Source organism: Suncus etruscus, chromosome 15, assembly GCF_024139225.1.
Source record: "Suncus etruscus isolate mSunEtr1 chromosome 15, mSunEtr1.pri.cur, whole genome shotgun sequence".
Taxonomy (NCBI): Eukaryota; Metazoa; Chordata; class Mammalia; order Eulipotyphla; family Soricidae; genus Suncus; species Suncus etruscus.
The window spans coordinates 23,555,805-23,568,192 of record NC_064862.1 but is presented as its reverse complement, the minus strand read 5'-3'; positions in this window follow the sequence as shown (position 1 = coordinate 23,568,192).

Sequence of the window (12,388 nt, the reverse complement as noted above, 5' to 3'; positions counted from 1 at the left end):
TGCCCAGACCTGGGGACGGGCATGCATGCCTTTTCCTCTGGTTCTTGAGGGCACTTGAGTTTCCACAAGGGGACATTGATTAGGTCCTCACCATGACAGTGACTGACACACAAGCTGGGGTGTGGGGGACTGTGGGGAAACGAACTTGAGACAGCTTATAGGCCCACCCCAGTGCATTGTCTGTCTAACTTCGGACGATTTTGTTCCCGACTTTACCCCGTGAAGCGTCACATCTCCTGTCCCTTGTCCCCCTACAGTCTGGGCCACACATACCTGCAGGGGTGACCTTAAATAGGTCAGCCCCGGTGGTTCTGATCTCAGATCCTGTCAGTGTAACTCCAGTTCATATCCGCGGTGTGTGCAGTTTGGGTTTAGACACTGGCCTTACTGTGTTCGGGGCACCAGCCTCCTGTCCAGTGTCTGTCCTGTCCCCATTGGGCTTTTGTGAGCTCTTCACCTGGTCTTCGTCCAGGCCTCTGCCTCTTTTTCTCTTTCCCCCTTTTTTCTCTTTCCCCTGCACCAGAATATTCTTGGAAAACTTTGGGCTTCCAGTAGCCATTACCAGAGTCTGGATGTCTGCATTTTGTCTGGATATCAGTATCAATGGGTATCTTTAATAACAATTAAAGAATAAAAGTTGTGTTTCTTTTTTAATTGGGGCACTGTTAAATCCCAGAGGAGGCCGGTCTGCAAATCAAACTGTACACAGTTCCGTGTGAGATCCCGTATTCAGATACAAGTGACTTTTAAGACATTTTTGGGTGGGTAGAGTAAAGTTGGTTGCATTATTATTATTATTATTATTATTATTATTTATTATTATTGTTTTGTTTTTATTTTAACCTAACATGGGATTGGGGTGGAAGGGAGCTTGGGTTTGTTTGTTATTTTTCCCACACTACTTTTGGTTTTGGTTTTTTTCTCTTCTCTTATCCTCCAAGCCTGGAAGTTTTTTGTAATTTCCTCCAGATTTAGAAGTGTGGTTTCTGGAGGGCCCAAGTTCAATCCCCGGCATCCCGTAAGTCCCCTGAGCTCCTCCAAGGTGTTTTTTGTTTGCTTGTTTGTTTTTTTTTGTTTTTGGGCCACACCCGGCGATGCTCAGGGGTTACTCCTGGCTGTCTGCTCAGAAATAGCTCCTGGCAGGCACGGGGGACCATATGGGACACCGGGATTCAAACCAACCACCTTTGGTCCTGGCTCGGCTGCTTGCAAGGCAAACGCTGCTGTGCTCTCTCTCCAGGCCCGAGCTCCTCCAGGTGTGACCTCTAAGCACAGAGCCTGAAGTAACCCAGGGAGCTGGAGGTGCTGCCCTCAGCCACACACACACCCCAACAAAAAGTTTTAAAACTAGTTTCTGACTTAATCCTGATACTATTAGGCCCCCCAAAGACTGCAGATCACTTTAATATGTGACTTTAGTGAATGAAAAAACTTCGCATCTTTTTTTTTTTTTAAATAAAAACAACAACACTAGCTGATGCCATTAACTATTCTGAGAGGTGAACATGAAAGATTTCAAGGTATGGTCCCTCCCCCCCCCCTTTAAACTTTTAAAAAGAAAAACAGCATCGCTGTCTTGTGTTCTCACTATCGAGTTGATACACTGAAACTGGTTGGGGGCCTTACCCAGCCGTGCTCATGGATGAATGACTCCTGGTGGGCCCAAGGGATCAGATGGGGTGCGAAATCGGACCCGTGTTGGGCATGTGCAAGGTAAGCGTGAGCCTTCCCTGTCTGTCTTTTTTTTTTTTTTTTTTTTGGTTTTTGGGTCACACCTGGCTCTACGCTCAGAATTCGCTCCTGGCAGGCTCAGGGGACCATATGGGATGCTGGGATTCGAACCACCGACCTTCTGCATGCAAGGCAAACGCTTTACCTCCATGCTATCTCTCTGGCCCCATCTCAGTCTTACCCACTGTGCTATTGCTCCAGCCCTGGTGTTGGTTTCTCCCTCCAGTGGGCTCCGTTCTAGGAAATGCAGGCTGGGGCTGCTGGCCTGGCCTGGAAAAGGAGGACATGGCAATGGGCCTTGGAGCTGGCGAAGCAATCAGTTGAGGGAGAAACTCAAGATCTTGTCTTGCTACTGAGACTGGGCCATTCCCCTATACCCCAGATTGTCCCTGGAGCCTGCCAGGAGTAATTTCTGAGTGTAGAGCCAGGAGTACCCCCTGAACATCACTGGGTGTGGTGTGGCCCCGAAACAAAAAAAAGTCCCTCTGGCTTTTATTCTCAGATGCTGGCTGGCTCTGCTCTGCATGTTTCCTGTTTTCCTCTTCCCCTCAGCTGCTGTCTCTGCTAGAATGTTCTAGAAGAGCCATGTCCGGGTGGAGGCTGGTTGGGCCTGGGATCAAGCCAGTAGCACAAGAGCTGTGACTCCACAGGGAGGTGAAGCCCCTGGTTGTGGGGACCCCTCTCAGGATACAGGGTCCATCCTCAGCACTTGGGTGTCTCTCGGACCCTGCAGATGTGTTTCCTCCCTTTCTCTAAAGACTGAGGGGCCAGAGAGAGCACAGCACAGTGGTAAGGCGTTTGCCTTGTACATGGCTGACCCGGGAGGGACCTGGTTTGATCCCCAGTACCTCATACGGTCCCCCGAGCCTGCCAGGAGCGATTTCTGAGTGCTGCCAGGTATGCCCCCCCCCCCCCAAAAAAAGCAAAATATATAGACTGAGCATGCATTCCCCGTCCTTCAGACTGCTGGTTGCTATGATTAAGCCAAGACTTGATTTTCCCACTCACTGATCAGAATCGGAGAATTCCCTGCCTCTTGTACAGAAATTGGGGTGGGGTTGGGTCCTGCTACTGAGACCCCAGGTGGACATGGAGACCAGCAGTGGGGGCAGGTACCCTCCACTTAATTGCTCCTTCTCAGCCTCAAAGAGGAAGTCAGTGAAAGGAAATGGCTGGCAGGAGGGAACAGACAGACATAAAAGACCCCTCTACTATCTGGCCAGGTAACTTTATTCTTTTATTTTGGGGCCTACCCAGCAATGCTCAGGAAATCCAATGGTCCCATTGGCAACTGGCCAGTCAGGCCCAAGGCTCTGGTGCTGCTTGGGTCCTGCAGTGTTGGGGAGATCCGAGTGGCTTCCCAAAGCCTTGAGGGGTCCTCAGAGCTGCAGCCAGCAACACTCAGATGCTAGGTGGTGCCCAGGATCGAACCAGAAAAGTCCTGGTTATTTCCTGGCCTCGTAACTTCCTCTTGGACCCCTCTCCTGTAGAACATCCGAGACCCCAAACTACCTTCTAGAAGTTCTGAAATAAGCTTGATTTTTTGTTTGTTTGGGAGCCACACCCGGTGGCACTCAGGGGTTCCTCCTAGCTCTATGCTCAGAAATCTCTCCTGGCAGGCTTGGGGGACCATATGGAATGCTGAGGATCAAGGTCTGTCCCAGGTCAGCCATGTGCAAGATGAACGTCCTACCACTGTGCTATCACTCCAGCCTCCGAAATAAACTTGGAGCATTGAATGTGAATATTCTCCTCCTCAGGGCCCCCCATCTCCAGAACTAGTTGGGGGTGATGTTGAGGGCACCCATATAAATTTGTTCCCAGTCTGGTCTCTCCACTCTCCATAATGTCACTCTCCATATGGGGAGATTTCCTGATTTCCTTGATTTCCCACCCCCTACTCTTCTGCCCCCATCCCCCACTCCATTCGGGCCGTCCCCCCATTTCCCACCCTTTCATATCCCCAGTGCTGCCTGCAGTGACGCTCTTTCCAATTTCACACTTACATGCTCCCGAAAGTGCTCGAGGAAGAACTGGCGTGTAAAACCCAAAGAAAGGGCAGTCACCAGGTGCCTCTGAGGAAGGAGGTTTCTGTCTCTTGCTCTCTGCACCTTCTTCATCTTCTGCTCACTGGGCTGGCTTTCAGGAAGGGGGAGCAGAGAAGTAGCAGTGATTCCCAGCAGGGAGGAAACTGGAAGTGTGGGGGCACTGAGAAGGACTGGGGGGCTGCCTTTCCCTCTCGCCCTCCAAGCCTAGGAGAGCTTGAATCCTTCCCATTAACCCCTGAGAGCTGCTGGGTGTGGCCAAACACCACCCCCCCCCCAAAAAAAAAAGAAAACAGGATTCTTTTAGAGATGCTGCACACCAGCTGAATGACTTTGGTTTAATCTCCCTGTCACTCCATAAAATCCCTTGAGCACTTCTTTTTTTGTTGTTTGTTTTTGGGCCACACCAGGTGGTACTCAGGATTTCCTCCTGGCACTGCACTCAGAAATCGTTCTTGGCAGGCTTGAGGGACCATGTGGGATGTCAGGGATTGAACCAGGGTCTGTTCCGGGTCAGACATGTGCAAGGCCAATGCTCTACCACTATGCTATTGCTCCGGATCCCCTCGAGCACTTGTAAGAGTGATCCCTGCGGGGCCGGGCCATGGCGCTAGAGGTAAGGTGCCTGCCTTGCCTGCGCTAGCCTAGGACGGACCGCGATTCGATCCCCCGGCGTCCCATATGGTCCCCCAAGCCAGGAGCGACTTCTGAGTGCATAGCCAGGAGTAACCCCTGAGCGTCACCGGGTGTGGCCCAAAAACCAAAAAAAAAAAAAAAAAAAAAAAAAAAAAAGAGTAATCCCTGCGATCAGAGGCCCAAAAACAAACCCAAAAATGATTTGTCTCTGTCCCACCAATTCTTTTCCTGTTCCCTCTGGCCTAACAGGTCCCAGGGCAACAGATGGCAGGACTACCCCCTGCTTCCCACTTGGTTTTGTCATCATTTTAATGAGATCAGCAGCCAGTGACTGAGGGAGACCAGCCTAGGCCCAGAGGCCGAGGTGTGTTGTACCTCTGATTGCTTTGCTTTTGCAGGCACTTTGTGCCCCCAGGAGCTAATAATTATCTTGTAGTCAGTGGCTTTTTTTCCCTTCCATTTTGTTGTTTGCTTGGTTACCTGTCCTGCTTCACTATAGATTTGTTCCGAAATTCAGCCACACCGAGTGTCTCTGATTAAGATTCCTGCAGCTCCTTGTAATGCATCGCAGGGACATTCTTAGAATCTCTCTGGTTTGCCTGAGCCCCATCCTCCCACTGACCCTCTCAAGCTCCCTCTTCACTCTGATCTTCTAAGTTTTCATTTGCGTTCGTGCGTGCGTGTGTGTGTGTGCAGGCCCCTGATTTTGTTGTTTGATTTTTGGGCTACAACTGATGCTGCTCAGGGGTTACTCCTTGGCTCTGTGCTCAGATACCACTCCTGGCAGTCTCGGGGGACCATATGGGATGCTGGGAATTGAACTCAGGTCCTCTCCAGGCCAGCCACGTTCAAGGCAAATGCCCTACCACTGTGCTATCTCTACATAGTCTTTCTTATCATGGTGTTCTGAGACCATGGTATAAGTGATAGCACAGCAGGTAGGGCATTGGCCTCGCCAGGGCTGAGCTGGGTTCTGGGTTCAATGTCCAGCATCCCATATGATCAACCGAACATGGTCAAGAGTAACCCCCTGAGAGTCACCAGCTATGGCCCCCAAACCAAAACACAAAACAAAACAAAACAAATAATTAGCACCTCTTACAAAGTGCAAAGCTTATTGGCATGTGCCTGAAGGAAGGGGCTGCATCAATGGCTTTTAACTGCAGATGGTTAACTGGACTCTAGGGTGGTCTGTTAAGATTTAGGAGCCGAAATTTCCATGCTCCTAACTTAAAACTTTTTTTTTTAACTTAAAACTTCTGATGTGTATCAATAACACACAGCCTGTGGGGGGACGTGCATCATTGGGCATCTACATGCATGTCCAAAATGAGCCAAACAAAATCCACCTCTGAACTGTGGCTGAGCTCAGAAGCATAAAAAAATGTTTAGCCTGGAGTGTGTTTAAAGATTCATGATGGCATCCAAGCAAAGCTGCTCAGAAGACCAACCACTTGGAACACTGCTAGGAGCAGACAGACAATAAGCCATCGAGAAACCATCATGAAAAATCACAGCATCCCCTGTGATCCCCATAGATTGCTCAGAAGTTGCCCGGGCCCGTCAGCCCACTGTAAAAACCTATATTGGCGAGGGGGGAATGTTACACTGGTGAAGGGGGGTGTTCTGTTTGTGACTGTAACCCAACTATAATCATATTACTTAAATAAGAAAAATATAAAAAAACCTATATTGGAGACATTTTGTCCTTTGTGAAATCAAATTCATATTCACATAGCACTGTGATGTTTTGTCAGCTTGAAATATCCATCTATTTGGGTGCTATATTCAGTTTGCTTGTGGTAGCAGATGACTCTTAATGGCCTAGACTTGACACATAAGATTTATTTCTTTGCTTGTCTGTTTTTTGGCCACCCGATGGTACTCAGGGTTTTCTCTTGGCTCTATCCTCAAGGATCGCCCCTGGAAGGCTCAGGGGCTGGATGGGATGTGGGTGATCCAGTGTCATTGGCCACATGTAAGGTAAGTTCCCTACCTGTGGAATGATCACTCCAGTTAATACATGACTTTTTAAAATAATTTTATTTAACATTTTATTTAAATTAAAATAAATTTTAAAATAAATAATTGTATTTAATAATCTTATCAATGACTTATTATTTGTATTAATGATTATTAATAATTTTTTTATTGAGGTCGTTGTGAATTACAAGTCTTTCACTGTTGTATTGCAGGCATATAGTGACAGTAGATTAGGGCCATTTCCACCACCAGTGTTGACCTCCCTCTACCATAGTTCCCAGCATGCTTTCGCCACTCTTCCCAGCATGCCTCCCACACTTCTACCCTTTGTCCCCTAGACCACTAGTATAACAGGTCCATTTTATTTAGCTTGGTATAGTTGGGTTTCTTCATTCGATTGTCATTGACTTTGACTTGGGTATTTATGTTTTTTTTTGTTTGTTTGGTTGGTTTTTTGGGTCACACTCGGCAGCGCTCAGGGGTTACTCCTGGTTCTACGCTCAGAAATCGCTCCTGGCAGGCTCAGGGTTCCATATGGGATGCCTGTATTCAAACCACTGTCCTGCATGCAAGGCAAACGTCCTACCTCCATGCAATTTTTCCGGCCCCTGACTTGGATATTTAGATTTTTTTTTTAATTTATATTGAGACCAATGTGAACTACAAGTCTTTCCCACTTGTATTTCAGGCACATAGTGACAGTGAATTAGGACCATTCTCACCACCAGTGTTGACTTCCCTTCGCCCTACCACCATGTCTCCTTTACCTCCACCAAAAGCCCCTGACTGCCAGTGTAACAGGTCCCTTTTATGTATAGTTCGTTGTAATTTGGGTCTCTTGATTCTATCAAGCATGATTTTTTTTTTTTTTTTTGGTTTTTGGGACACACCCGTTTGATGCTCAGGGGTTACTTCTGGCTAGGCACTCAGAAATTACTCCTGGCTTGGGGGACCATATGGGACACCAGGGGATCGAACTGCGGTGCGTCCTACGCTAGCGCTTACAAGGCAGACACCTTACCTCTAGCGCCACCTTCCCGGCCCTCAAGTATGATTTTTAAAGATGGCAGTTTTGTGACTTTGTGACCACTTTGGCACCCATGGCAGACATGACTAATCATGTTGGGCCCATTTTGAATGGGAGAGTCTCTTTCTTCATAAAATAGTAAACATTTCTGGCTCTCTGAACCACTCTGTGTCTGTCACAACTACTCAATCCTGCCCTTTGGGGAAGTGGCCATGGGTCACAGAGACAGTTAAGGGTTTGGTTGTGTGTCAGCAATATTTTATGCACAAAACCAGGGGGCAGGAATTATCTGGCCCATAGGCTCATGAATTGCTCCCATTTGATATAGAAGAGTGGGTGACTTGGAATAGCACAGTGGGAGGGCATCTGCCTTGCACTTGGCCAACCTGGGTTCAATCTTGGTGCCCCATGTAGTCCCCAGAACCTGCCCAAAGGGTAATTTCTGAGCACAGAGCCAGGAGTAACCCCTGAGCACTATTGGGTGTGGCCCCAGAACAAAAACAACAATAAATAAATAGCACGTGAGTTAAGGTGCTTGTCTTGCTTATGATGACCCTGGCTTGGTTTCTAGAACCTTGTGGTCCCTGAGCACTGCTGGAAGAGAAACCCCCCAAAAAGGATCCAGAAATAATCCCCCCAAGCATCCCCAAGTGTTGTCAAACCCACTTCCCCTCCCACTGCTCAGAAAAATCAATTAAATGAGCTTATTTAAAGGTCTACCCTCATCTATCCAGATGGACCATCCTAGATCGATTCTGGATAAAATGATGTGAACTGGAACATGTGGAAACAAGAATGGTGATTAAAGGACAACAGAAATGGTGCTTAAGTAAATATATTATTTAATAATAATAATCTACTAATAAAAGATTAGCAGAAAGGGCCAGAGAGATAGCTTGGGGCTAAGGTGCTTGCTTTGCAAGTGTCTGACGCAGGCCAATTCCAGGTACCTCATATGGTTCCCTAAATCCCTACACACAGTTGAAACATCCCCCAAATTAAAAGCCAACAGAAGTAGTTTGTACCTACCACAAACTCCTCCTCATCCTCAATGGTTTATGGCTGCCAGGAGCACTGTTTGGAAAGATTGAGAGACCTCACAAATGGGCCCAAGAGAGAATGTATCATCCTAAATGATACAGCAGTTAGGGGCCAAAGTGATAGCACAGCGGTGCAGCATTTGCCTTGCACTTGGCTGACCTGAGATGGACCTGGTTCGATCCCCGGTGTCCCATATGGTCCTCCGACTTTGCCAGGAGCAACTTCTGAGCACAGAGCCAAGAGTAACCTGAATGTTGCTTGGTATTGCTGGAAAACAAAACAAAACAAAACAAAACAAAAACAACAAACAAAAAGAAATCACTCCGGGGCTGGAGTTGTGGTGCTACCCTCACGGTGTCTGCCTTGCATGCTCTAGCCTAGGATGGACCATGGTTCAATCCCCCTGTGTCCCATATGGTCCCCCAAGCCAGGGAAATTTTTTTTTTACCTAAATTTTTTTTTTTTTTTTTGGTTTTTGGGCCACACCCGGCGATGCTCAGGGGTTACTCCTGGCTGTCTGCTCAGAAATAGCTCCTGGCAGGCACGGGGGGACCATATGGGACACCGGGATTCGAACCAACCACCTTTGGTCCTGGATTGGCTGCTTGCAAGGCAAATACCACTGTGCTCTCTCTCTGAGCCCTTTTTTACCTATTTGGGGGGGGGCAGGGCAATTTTTGAGTGCAGAGCCAGAAGTAACCCCTGAGTGTCACTGAGTGTTTTTGGGTGTGACCCAAAATCCAAAAAAAAAAAAAAAAAAAAATCAAAAGAAATTACTCCTGGCAGGTTTGATTACTGCTTGGGAGCACCATAAAAGGGGCACAGAGCCAGAGAAATAGCACAGCAGTAGGGCGTTTGCCTTGCACAAGGATGACCCGGGAAGGACTTGGGTTTGATCCTGGGCATCCCACATGATTTCCCAAGCCACTCAGGAGCGATTTCTGAGCTTAGAGCCAGGAGGATCCCCTGAGCACCACTGGCCCCAAAACTAAAACAAATCAAACTAGAAAATGGGGGGGGGGTAATTGGGAAATAGAAAGGACTCAGCCAGTGAAAACGATAGGTCAAAGGACTTGGGTGGGGTGGGGACATAAAGGTATTTAGTGTGGTTGAAGCTTTGTGTTGCAAGTTATCTGGCTTAAGTGGTGGGCAAAAGCTTAAAACAAGCCATCAGGAGTCATCAAAGAGGGGCTGGAGCAAGAGGAACCAGGGAGGGCACTTTCCTTGTTCAAGGCTGGCCCAGGTTCAACCAACCGGGTATCCCATATGGTCCCCTGAGGGAGCATCACCAGGAGTTATTCCAGACTACAGAGCCAGAAGAAACTCCCAAATCAGATCCAATCAAAGAATAGTTGATTTGTAATTATTTGTAATAGGGGTCGTTGAATAATTCCTCGTGTGGGGTGTTGGTTGGGGTGTCATATCTTGGCATGATGGAAAAGTGACTTTCATTTAATCTTCAACTTTGCTCTGGTTGGCTTAACTTTTTGGGCCACACCGGCGGTGCTCAGGGGTTTCTCCTGGCTCTGCGCTCAGAAATCGCTCCTGGCAGGTTTGGGAGACCATGTGGGATGCTGGGGAATCGAACCTGCGTCTGTCCTGGATCGGCAGCATGTAAGGCAAATGCCTTACCACTGTGCTATCACTCTGGCCTCGTTTGGCTTAACTGATATGGCCTGTCACTCTCTGGCTCTAAGGGGCAGAAAGTGTAAAGAAAGATCTTTGTCCCCAAGGAATTTAATGTGTAAAGTTGAGGACAACAGAGATGAGTAAGAGTGGAAGGTGGTAGGTGCTAACATTCATTCATTCTCTTGCCATTTATTTATTGAGTCCTTATACATATGCCATGCATGTTTTTATTATTATTATTATTATTATTTTTATTTTTTTAATTTTTTTTGGTTTTTGGGTCACACCTGGCAGCGCTCAGGGGTTACTTCTGGCTCTATACTCAGAAATCACTCCTGGCAGGCTCAGGGGACCATATGGAATGCCAGGATTCGAACCACCGACCTTCTGCATGCTAGGCAAATACCTTACCTCCATGCTCTCTCTCCGGCCCCACATGTTTTTTTTTGACAGATATGATATTTACAACTATTGTAGATAGACACTGAAGAGGACATCATGGATCTTACAATTTAGGTAATCTCCTAAGTCAGAGGTCTCTTATTTCTAAAGTAGGAAATGTATTTACAGCACCATCAAATCGTGGTGGTGTGTCTTCAAGGATAAGAGCTGAGATACCTGGGTCCGAGGAGACCTGGAAGCCACTGAGCACCACAGATCCACCCGAATCCACACATGATCATATGATACTGCAGAAGTCATCCAGCAGCGCAGGGAGAGGGGAGGCTCTTGGCACTTGCAAGACTCCTAAGATGGGGGCTGGAGCATATGCCAGGAAAAGCAGGCAGAGGGAGTCCTGGCTCTAGTCATTCCAGCTCCTCACAAGATGTTGCTTTCTTCTCAGCCAGGTCAAGTCCTTAAACTTGCTGGCCTTCTCTTCCATCAGGGGCCACGCTGCATTTGGACCCCTTGGGCCCCCACCTCTGTGTCCTCCACTGTCTGGAAGTCTTTATGGAAGCTAAGATGCTCAGACTCAGGCTGCTTAGCGGTGAGCCTTAAATCAGTGGCCAACAAGGCCTGTTCTTCCTGGAGATGGATTTCACTTAGGAGAAAAGAAGCTTCCCTTGGAATACAGAGACCCTGGACTGGTGGAATCAGTCTGTCTAGAAGGTTTCTGCCCCCAGAAGCCATGACTGCTGTGTTCTTGTGCTCAACGGCCCTGATTGATTTTCTTTTTCTTGGTTTTGGGGCCATGCCAGGTGTTGCTTTGGACTTACTCCTGGCTCCGTGCTCAGAAAGCACTCCTGGTAGAGCTCGGGACACCCTATCCTATGCCAGAGATCATATCCGGGTCAGCCATGAGCAAGGAAGTGTCTTAACCTTTGTTCTTTCCCTCATGCCCCAATGCTTTCACCTTTATTTTATTTTATTTTTTGACCACACCAGGTGATGCTGGGGGAGGGGGTCACTCCTTTCTGCGTCAGAAATCACTCCTGATTTGGGGGACCATATGGGCTGCTGGGGAATCAAACCATGGTCTGTTCTAGATCAGCACATGCAAGACAAACGCCTTACCGCTGAAACACTGCTCCAGCTCCTTTTTACACCATTATTAAAGCACATGAGGACACAGGGAAGCCCCTGAATGATTTTGGATCTTTATTAAGCTTATTTATTTATTATTAATTAAAGCATTAAATGCATAAATGAATATATATTTGTAAATATATGTTTATAAGTATATAATAATGTTAAACATCATATTATGTCACATGTGATATGATATGATATATAACATATCACACATATTACAATATATCATGTTATACATATGTAATGATTATATGCAATAGTCAAAATAACACAATAATAAACATTGATAAATAATAAATATAATAACAAAATGAAAAACAATAAAATATATATTTATAAATAAATATGGGCCCGGAGAGATAGCACAGTGGCGTTTGCCTTGCAAGCAGCCGATCCAGGACCTAAGGTGGTTGGTTCGAATCCCGGTGTCCCATATGGTCCCCCGTGCCTGCCAGGAGCTATTTCTGAGTAGACAGCCAGGAGTAACCCCTGAGCACTGCAGGGTGTGGCCCAAAAACCAAAAAAAAAAAAAAAAAGTAAAGTATTTATTCTATGTATTAAATAAATAAACATTTATTTATTAAGTGACTTATTCATTGAGTCATCAAGCTTAGGCGACTTAATAAATCCATGGTTCAGATCCTGGGGCTGCTGGTGGAATAAAGTTACCCTTTCTGGAGCCAGAGTGATAGCGTAGTGGAGAGGGCGTTTGCCTTGCACTTAGCCACACTCTTTAAAATTGATGGAAACAAAGTGTATAATA